Genomic DNA, 11,497 nt, shown 5'->3' on the forward strand with positions numbered 1-11,497 from the left:
AGATCTTTTCACAGCAGCCGGGGAAAGAGAGAAAAATTATTATTGCAGATATTCATGAGCAGAGTGAGCAGACAGGGTCCTGAAGGGGTGGGGGCGGGGGACATTGTTTGTGTGCCCATTCCTCAGGACCGGCCTTCACTGTGGGTTGTCATCTGATCACCTGACAATAATGTGAGACATTTCATAATTATGACTGGGGTGAGAGCAGAGGGGGGGCTGCCATGCCAACGTGTAAGAAGGATGCTAACAGTACTGATGAAAGAGTTACAGCTGTGGCAGCGAGCAGCTAATGACAAGCAAAGCAGCAGCAGACTGACAGAGAGGGTGAAAGCAGGGCAATGTGCTGAATATTTATGACTTTCAATTATGATTGTTTGTTGGGGCCCAGACTTTCAGAGGATCATGCATTTTTCAGAGGATTGCTGTAACTTTTTAGGGACTGCAACAGGTTATAGTGTCAGGAGAGGGAGTGGGTTGGGGGGAAATGGGTTTTCAAAGTCTCAACAGCAGAGATGAAGTAACAATAATAGACTCTAGACAGGGAGGATGGTGAGGTGGCCCCGGGTTGGGGCTAATACGCACCAGCTCCTGTCAGAGAAGCCTTTCTGCTTTGCCATCCGCTGCCCGCAGAGACACGTCTGAGCTCCTGAGGACCCCCAACTCCACGTTTTTGTCAGCTGGAGATGCGCACTCAGTCTTTCTATCAAAGCCTCTGTTGTCGTGACCCGACACAGCTCCACTGCGGCCGCAGTCTTCCCACGTAATCCGAGATGGCGCAAAAGCACGCACTGTCCCAGTCCCGTTCATCTCCTTCCCGTTCTCCATGCTCTTCTTCTTCTCCTCCCCGGCTTCCAGCGACTTCATGCCGCCGTTGGAGAGCCTCTCGGACAGCTTCCTGGCCCAGTGCGTAAAGTTGATGTCCAGGGAGCCCGCCTTGTCCTCCGCGTACAGCTGCACATTGCCAGTGTACCACAGAACCCACCACACCAAGCTGAGGGAAATAATGACCGAGCCTGTGTAGATGAGGAAATCCCCATAGAAGCGGCCGTCCAGTTTTAGGTTGCCGAAAATCCCGACCAGGAGTACAGCCAGGCCGGCTGCGTCAAAGAGAACGGCGAGGAAGAACAAGGGCGCGCAGTTCCCCACGCAGCTGTGGGCCATACCGGAGGAGAGAGCAGAGCCCGAGTAACGGCGCTGAACGCTTGGACTTGTTTTTCAGGACGCACATTTCCCCACCTTACACCTGTGCGGTGTTCACCTGTGCGCACGCCCCGCCCTCGTTCCACGTCACTGTATCCAGTGGGCACCCAGGGGGATCAGATCAACATGCTGCCTTCAAATGCACAGCGGAAATTACACACTTCGACCCTCTGGAGACTCGTTTGCGTGGGGAAGGTAACATTAGATACTGCTCACTTCATCTTTCAGATGGACCAGGGTTTGTCACAGAAAATAAGTCAAGCCAACTTTATTTATAAAGCACATTTAATACGCCAGGCGTGGAGTCAGTGTGCTTTAAAGTGAAAACTGCAAAATGCATGACCAAAATATGTAAGATAAAAACATATAGAGAAAGAAAGTATTAAAAATATAAAAACACGTAAGATAAGACAATATTATTATTATTTAAAAGGGAATAATAATAATACTGATTGTAAAATAAAAGTTTTACCTTCCTAAAAACTTTTTAAAACAAGTATAAGTAAATAGATATAAGTTAATTAACACAAATAAGCATAAATCATTCAAAAACGTTTTAAGGGGTCTCTTTATAGTTATATTATATAATAATATGCCGTGTCACTGTTTCAAAGCCCTCTTCACACTTCCAGGAATTCAATACTGAATATTTTATTTAGTTATTTTATTTTGATGGTTTAAGCTGTTCAGGTTAAATATACTGCTGTGTGGACCAGTGTGTAATAGTTAGTGGCATCTAGGGGAGTAGTTGCAGATTACAACCCCCGCGCCTTACCCTCTCATTCCAAGCATGTGGGAGAAACTACGGTACATAAAACAGCTCATTCTAAGGTAACAAAAATACAACGATTCTTATTTTCAGGTGATTATACACTAATGAAAACATACCTAGAAATTATATTTAATTTCTGCCAATAGATCCTCCTAAATGTTACACACTGGACCTTTAAATTAAAAATAATACTCAGGCTTTTAAAAATGTACTATTTTTAATTAGACAGTGTACAGTCCCCAAAGATGTTAAAACCTAAGTCTCAGTGAAAATACATTTGATGTGAGCTTAATGTCCTCATTAATGGCCGCAGCTCTGTGCAGTGTTCCATCAGGATACATGAGAAAATGTGAACTGAGCCTTTACCTGACGTCAAAGCAGTTGTGCTGTCATTGCTTTATAACGTGACCTCGACTGCATCACCGAGTAAGGTACAAAAGGTTGAAGGGGAAAAAAATCTCACACATCAGCTACAATTAGGATGGTTTGACATATTGTATCAAGTCTGACAATGTGACATCAGGCAGTGTGCAAACTATACCATGTAGCATATAGCATATTTTCAATATTTTAGAGACCCCAAAAATTTCATAAATCATGTCTTCAGGGGAGCCCAGCTCTCCCTGGCTCCCCTGTAGCTCACACCCTGACATCAGGTAGAAAGCCGTTCACACTGTATTTATTCAGGGGAGTTTCACTGAGAACCACACTCGCCCTGTTCACACTCACAAAGTCTTACACATTCACACCTGGAAGCTGCCCAGTACAACCACAGTTGGCCACTGGGGCAGTAAGGGCCTTGCTGAAAGCCGCTCAGTGGTGGTAATGAGGGAGGGGCGAGCTCGCTGTTTCACTCTCTCCAGATTTATCACGCTGGTCTGGGGATGGAACCTGGTGATGAAAGGTTTGGGTCCCACTTAGCTTCATAATTAGTGGAACACAGGTAGCACACAGTGCAGTGAACTGGCCTGCAGTCTAAAACAACAACAATTAGTCACTTCCATAGCTTTCACCGTCATCAGCAGTAATGCCCCCTCCAGATGTATATATAAGACATATACAAACAGTCTGTTTGGAACAATAATGTGTGTCTGACATGTTTTTTTCTGCAAAAAAGTATTATTTCCACATTAAAACCCTTAAAAAGTCATCTACTCCTTCTACCTCATTAGAAATTCCACAACCTGTGAATATGCACGTTTCTAAAGTTTTCCTGCTGGACACAAGATGTCTCCTACTTCACTGTAAAGTCCATTCTCAGTGGTTGTGCACTGGTGGATTCAAGTTTCTACATCAGGACTGACTTCCTAACTATTTGTGATGTCACAAAAATCAGAACATAAAATCAGATGTTCAATGAGCACAGAGAAACTTTCCACTTTCAGCAGATGAATGTGAAAATATAATTTTAGTGTCAAACTCTGCACATACATGATTCAAACAGCACACTGTAGGGACAATAAGAGAAACACATTCATGACTTTAAGATTATTTTAGAAGTAAGGTTCTAACCTAAATACACCTCCAAGCTTTAACAATGACATGTACATGCAATCCCATTTTCCTCCAATAATATGTCATCATATCTCTACAACATGAATGCAGCATTTTAGCCTGCTTGTAAGTGATTTAGCAGACCCATTAACAAAAGCAGTGTTTAAGAAAACGGAGCATAACTCCATGAGAAGACATACTGCACCAGACCCAGTTTAATAAATTCATTAAAACTAACAAATGTGGGGCAACTTAGAGTGAAACAAGGAGTTAAAAGTGAAACACACAGTAGGAATTATTGAAGGAGAATTTTCAATTTGCTCGGCTGAAGAGTCTGCGCCTAGCTACTGAGATAATTAAGTGTAATGATGGAAAAAGATGTGTCAAGACATGCAAATATTTCTCTAAGCTATTCACAGTGTGCTTGCAGTCTGAAATGTCACACAAGCCGGGGGCAGTAGACCCCACCTTTCCGCTTGTATTTCACCTCTTTTCTGGCTGGACTGTGTGTGTGTGGTCATGTTGAAATTCTTTAAATTTCCAGCAACACTTGATGACAGCACTTTAACATTTTCCCTGCAGCCCAGCTCAGTGACCCCTGCACCTTATTGAAACTGCAACCAAGTCACACTATGAATGATTTCATGACTTATTAAGCCCCGTGATTAACTGCAAGACGCGGCAGATTACATGGATTTCCTTCAGTGAAGTCCTTCATGGCTCAAAGTGATTTCTCTGCCATATGCAGGGCATCTGCTGCAGAAAATTACAAGAAAATAGGAATGAAATGAGGGATGATTATGTTGTCCTCCTCGCAGCCAGCAGATAGAGACAGAGGCATTTCTAGTATTACTTATACACCAAATCTAAACCTAACCTGCCATATAGGCCTTCTATGTGTTTAACCGTATATAGTGACAATGACAGATACTGACAGCATGCATGGAGAGTAAATCTCCTCATTTTGATGGGCCCACACAGTATATGTGCACATTAATTTGGCTGCTAGAGGGCGCCAGTCATCTTTAGAACACATCTGTACGTGCCTGGAGCGCTGCATTGGAAATACACTGCATTACTTAAGCAGCACTACCAAAGTAGATCTGGAAAAGCAACATTTTTTACTGAGCCTTGTCAAACTGAGCTAATGTCGTTTTTAAATGTTAGCTTTGAGAAAAATGTCTGATTTGGTACATCAAAAATCCATTATCCTCCCTCATGCAGGGATTGAACATGCACACACATAGATATGGACATACATATAGGACAACAACACACAAGTCAGCAATCCCCTTTTGTGATCTCTAGGTTGGAAATGACTCAAAAAGCTAATAAATATTCCCTGTCATTTTCTAAGCAGATTGTTCATGCACACACCCAACCCCTCTTAATACACCCCAACACACACATGCACCATAGAAAAGTAATTACTTGACACACATACTTATCAAAGTTCAGCTATCAAACAATAGTCTACTAAAGCTGAACTGCAGTCTGTTACTTTAAGTTCAGCGGGGTGTGTCCCTGAGGTTAAAGTTCTAACTCTGCATTAATACACTGCAATGCAGCCATGCTGCCGAGTCTGGTTTATTGGTAACTGGTTCTTTTCTGATCAGCCTCCTCCAGACAGCTCCCGTTTCCTGGAAGCTGACATTTTCTCAAGAGTAGTCTGCATAGGGATACATATGACCTCCTAATCTGCCTTTACCTTTTGCCCCATTATGTGTAGTCAAGAGAGATTTCTCAACTTATGCATGTGTATCAAGCTTTAATTTAAATGTACAGTATGTAATTTTCTGCCATTAGGGGGTCTCTTACATCAAATAATAACAAAGTCTAGCCTGATGACATTATGAAATAGTGTAGGATCATGGGAGTTGTCTTCATTGTTAAACAACCATCATTGCTCATGAAAATCTATCTGATGTGAAATTGTTCATGGATGATGTCATTTAAAAGTTTCATTCACATCAAGTTTCACGTTCCCGACTTTCTCGCTTTCTGATGTATTCAACCTATCCTGTGTTTACCTGGAAGTTATAGAAACTAGAAAGAAATCGAGCCAATGTAGATGTCATTTTAGACATTTGAATGCGGAAATGTTACGTATTATACTTTCAATAATAGATCAAATGACTAAGTGTAATGTGAAATTTGTTGCAGATTGTGACAAACCAAGAAAAAAATATTTATCATTACCCAACTGCAGTTCTTCTTAGCTGTACTGAATCTTTTAGCCTCCTTTAGCTTATTGTTTCCGCTCTAGTTAATCTCGATTCCTGCTCCAGTAGGAAGCTGTTCAGAGCAAATAAACCCACTGTACACTACCTGCCCATTCCAAAACACCACGCAGGTAGCCGGTGAGCTTCATCACAAAGAAAAGCTATATGCTGCAACTGAGAAGTCTTCAAAGTCTTGTGACCCATACTGAGCAAAGAATTTTAAAATCATAATTCAAGCAAGGAGCTAATATGCTACTAATATGCATGCTAATAAGCATCTAGTTAATGGTGAATATGTGAATATAACGTGTTACCCAATAATGTGTATTTTTCACACCCCTACTCTGGTTTTTAGTGATGGTCTGCCACCCCAAGATTTTCAGTGGCCCAAGAATTCCTGGGGGCACCACTGTGTGTTTATTTGCTGAGTCATGCGATGATTCTCTGTGGATTTGTCACTACAAGCAAGCCCTTTTCACGTTATACACTTGATTAGTTTATTGCAGCTTTTATAAGCATTTCTTACAAATCATTTCTGAGCTTTTAGACATTTTGTTGTTGATTATTACAGTTGTTATGTGGCTAGTTGAATGCAAAATGTATGTATCAAAATCCGTCAGTGTCTCTATTTCCTTGTGTTTTTCTTAGATGTACAATATTTTTGAGTATGCTGATGAGGAAACAGGAAATATCTGTAAGAGCAGTTTTTAAACTACTATTTGGATGTGAGTCAGATCAATACACATGAAGATTTTTGATATTAACGCACAAATAACCCACTTTGACTTGTTATATGGTATTCCAAACCCCAGGGTGGTTGAAAGAGATGAAACAAGCCAAATAAAATTCTTCAAACATGATGTCTGAGAGACATTTGCACTTAAAACAGCCTGAACTTGTTTTTCTCCACTCTTCCTATAAAGGCTCAGTGAAGAGGAGCTCACTCACACTTCTCTTTGGGGTGCAACATTTTGATTGACTGCTTAGGAAGAGGTGCCAGTGCTGCGGGGTCGTTACTGAGCGCACAAAGTTCACTTAGTTTGTCTTTAGCATGCGAGGGATTTCAATAAAGTCAAGTGTGCTGATAAAGCCTGGTTGATTACAGCACTCTTTCATTACTGTTTCCTCTCTCTGCTCTCTGGCATTTGGCGGGTTCTCAACTCACATCACTCCTGCCCATATTTTCTTTTTATTATAACCACATATCACGGTCGGAGCCCTGCTTTCTGTCACATAGCCTCGGTAAAATTGGATAATAATACAAATTGTTCCACAGGCAATGCAGTAAATTAGCCTTTAAAGACACAGTGGAAGTATAGGCTGCAGAGACATTATGAACTGCAGAGACCCGGTCACCTTGGTGGTCAGTGTGAAATAACTTGGGAAAAGCTTGGTTTACAAAGCAAGACCCTGGAGATTGCATTATAGTGCAAAATCAATCAGAAAAGACATGTAGCACAGAAACACTTTATCTGTGCCAGGAAGAGGCATGATTGGAGAGTTAAACCTGCTTCTCTTCCCTTTGAACAACTTCTGGAAGCAAAGGAGCTGGAACTGTATTAAATAATTGAGAGTTGGAAGGTAATTGAGGACATAGATCAATAATATCTAGGGGGTTGTTCTCATTACAGACATACCCAGACACTTCCGAAAGTTGCGGCTCAATGATGATGAATCTGGAGAGAAAGGCAGAGAGGAAAAGAGAAAGAGAGGAAGGAGGAGGAGAAAGGGAGCAATGAGATCTGAAAATTTAACAAATGAGGCCCATTTCCCATCCCTGTCGGTCTCATCAGAGCCTCATATCAAACCTTTGGATATGGCAGGTGGTTTGGCCGCCTCACATTTCAAAATGTCAGATCTCTGTGCTTAGAAATGGGGATCTTTCCAGGGAGCCTGACGGCTTCCCGGGCCCTGATTTCCCAGAGGATTGGCAGTCTCGACACGCATGGGCGTCTGTGAGCGTTTAAACAGTCAGCCCCCCCATCTCCACCCCCACCCACCCATCCAGCCTCCCAAACGGCACCCAGCTCCCTATTACAGCCTCTTCCATCCTCTCATCCCACTCTCTCCCTCCTGTTTCTCCCCCTCCATCAAGCACGCTTCGTTTCTGCCTCTATCACCTGTTGGTGATATAAAAAGGGAGGCGCGCTCAAGTTTTAAGGAACCTGCGGGATTAAACAGACTCATTTCATTAAATGTTTACACTGCCTTAGCCACGAGTGAGTGATGTGGAGTCGATGAAGCCGGGGTTTCAAATGAGAGATTGTATCTTTTCCCCATCTGGGGTGGAAATTGGAGGGCTGCATTTAAACTGATAGAGTGTATTCCTACCTGTTTATCCCCGAGGGGGTCTGGGTGGAGAGGTATAGATGCTATTCATGCTCGCTCCCACACATACACAGCCACCCACAGACATGAACACACACTTTTGTTTTCCTACACACACACACACACACACACACACACACACACACACAAGGACATTGAAGTGAATTACATCCATCCACTGGTGACTCAAAGTCTAACCTCTGCTTTCATCACTACATATCTACAACCAAAAACTAATCTTAACCTAAACCTAATTTAACCCATAACCCAAGTCCTGAACTCTTGTTAAAGTTTAGTCTGGCCAAAATATTCTCAATTTGAAGCTCTTAAAAAACATCCCATAGCCAGATTAACCTGCTATGGGGCCCTGGGACAAAAATAAGCTGTTGAGCCCCTATTGACCCCTTTTCCCTGCTATCTGCACATTGTGTATGCATCTCCTCACTTCCAAATACCCATCAGGTTTGCTGTTGTCAATTAGTTTCTGGTCATTTAAGTCTTTCAATCTCAACTAACTCACAGCCCTTCCTCTCACAGTCAAAACTCCTTCAGTACATATATTCAGTTTTATATCAGTTCATTGATATAATGCATAGTCCCAAAAACACGGTTCTGGAGCACTGACAGTCTCCTATTTCCATTCATATACAGATATTTGTGATGTCTTGAAAACCTGCAAACATACACAAAAAAGTTTTAAATCTCCATAAAACTTTTTTTAATCTAACTTGACTAGCAAGGGCATGTAGTGACAATACAATACGCCTGATTAAAAAATGGAGTGAAAATTGAAAACAGCGACAGTTCATATGGTAACATGTTAATAAAAAAAACTTTTAAAAACTTGCATTCACTGATTTTTTGGACACTTAGGAGCTGCACTGCTCCTAAGAGTCCAAGCTGTAAACAGAACATTTATATACTATCACCTTATGTACCTGTAGCCTCGGTCATATGGCAAATGTATTGTCTTCTAAACATCCAGCAGACACAAAGCAACATTAGTATTCAAGCCTGTATGTGTGTGTGTGTGTGTGTGTGTGTGTGTGTGTGTGTGTGTGTGTGTGTGTGTGTGTGTGTGTGTAATAAACATGCTGGTCCAACATGGCAGTGTCAAGTTGTCAACATGTGCTCATTCTGCGCTCAAGTTAGCAGTAATAAATATGCAACATAAATCCAAATCAAAATAAGGCTTGCTGAGGTCACAGGCAACAACATTGGTGAGATTTAGGAAAAGATCAAATAAGAGAATGTTACATGTTATGTAAGTTAAATTAAAATAATTCAGTGTTGACATTTGGCTTTATACAAGACTTGGTTTCTCCTCTCAATGTGTCGTTCCTCATACTACACCTTCATACGTGTGTACCTTTTACATATTGGAAAAACGTGACACTCTAGTAAATTGGCAGGTCTGTAGCGTTAAATTAGAGTCGTGTTTTTGTCCACCTGGTTAATGTCAGTCCAATATTCACACTCCTTTAATCTCTAGTCTCGACCAACTCCTGAGAAAAATGTCTGCCTCTTTAATGCTAAATTCTCCACTGTATTTGTGAGCTTGTCTCTGTGTCTATCTGCTGTTTGGTGCTCGGTGGGTGGTGTACAGTGGGTTTATCAGAGATTTTGTGCTGAAAAGAGCTGCCTTCTGCTGCCTGAAACAACAAGGCTGCTGAGAGCAGGGAGAGTGAACCAAAGCAGTTAAAGAAATACAAAACAATGAGCTGAAAGACACTAAAAAGCCCTGAGGGGAACTGCAGAGTTGGAAATAGAAACGGGAAATAGAATATAATATTCATAGGTATATTTTCATTAGTATATAATTCAAGATTCAAGATTCAAGATTCAAGATCCTTTATTTAAATTTTGCTGTGCAACAATTGCGACACAAAAGTGGAAAGTAATACAAGAGTAAGAATCAAGCGAGCATAAAAATAAAACAAGTAACTAAATGCAACAAAGTGCAAAGCACAGTCGGATAAAGCTAACATAAAATAAAGTACAACAGTAACTAAATGCAACAATGCCACAAAAATGACAGTTAACGTAGATATATATAATATACAACAATACGCACTGTGCAGTTAGCCGCATAAATGGAAATAAAATAAGTACAACTAAATATAGTGAGCGATTGTTTAAAGTGACAAACAGTGATAAAGTGATAAAATTGTATCAGCATAGTACACACAAAATAAGTGATATGATGGGTAAAAATGATAAAGTGACAAGTGACATTTGGCTCAGGACACAGTGTCTCCACTGTCCCTCTCGCGGCCGGAGGTACATGAGTTAAACAGTCTGATGGCCACAGGAAGAAAAGACTTCCTCTGGCGTTCAGTGTTACATCGGGGGGAATGAGTCTGTTGCTGAAGGTGCTTCTGCTCGAGGTTAGCACCTGGTGGAGAGGGTGAGCATTGTTGTCCAGGATACCCTGCCCTCAGCCTGCTGCCAGGTGGCAGGACTCAGAGAGGAACTGAAAGTCTGAGGTGTACAGGGTGAACAGAAAGGGGGAAAGAACAGTTCCCTGTGGAGCCACAGTGTCAGACACACCGTCCTGCAGTCTGACATACTGTGGTCGACCCGTCAAATAGTCCGTAATCCAGGAAACCAGGGGAGGGTCCACCTGCATCGCCATCAGCTTACTCCCCAGCAGAGCAGGCCGGATGGTGTTGAACGCACTGGAGAAGTCCATGAACATGATTCTCACAATGCTTCCTGGTCTGTCCGGAAACATGAAAATGAGAATTGTTGTGTTTTCGTTACCTTAGAATGAGCTGAAGAAAGAAGAACAGAGAGAGAGAGACAAAGGTTCACAGCAACAACAGTAGCAACAACAACTGACAATGACAATGACAACAAGAAATGACAACTAAAAATGAGTAAGAATTTAATTTGCATTCTCTGTCTTTTCATTTGAACCTTTTATTGCTCCTACATAAACACACACCTACACACAACATACATTCAGCCTCTTTAAGGTCAAAGATCACCTCCTATCAGCTGTTGTCCTGAGAGATCTGTCTCCCAAGGACAGCGGTGGCTGTTTATAGTCACAGGCCTTGGCGTCTCTTGTATCCACTCCACTCTAACACAGCCCAGAAAACTGACTGGGAAAGTGGTGACGCCAATGAAATCTCTCCCCCTCAACTCCCATCCTCCACTCTGAGTGGCTATTGTCTTCACCCTGGTCATATAAATCAGTGTGCAAGAGAGGAGGAGGATTAAAAGAAGAAGAGGGAGGGAGGGATGGAGAAAGATGGAGTGGAGGAGAAAAAAGAGAAACGGGTCTTATGGCCAAACTGTCCTCTTCAAGGTCGTCACGGTGATTGGGTTGGTGTGAGGAGGATGGGACTCAGGGAAATGAGAAAGCACAATGTCCATTCTGCAGTGTGTCATTTGCTCCAAAACAAATTTCTGGAGCCCTTCCTATTGCTCACACCTCTTAAAGGAACATAACAAGGATTTCATCACAATCTTATGG

Source organism: Dicentrarchus labrax, unplaced genomic scaffold (genome assembly GCF_905237075.1).
Source record: "Dicentrarchus labrax unplaced genomic scaffold, dlabrax2021, whole genome shotgun sequence".
Lineage (NCBI taxonomy): Eukaryota > Metazoa > Chordata > Actinopteri > Moronidae > Dicentrarchus > Dicentrarchus labrax.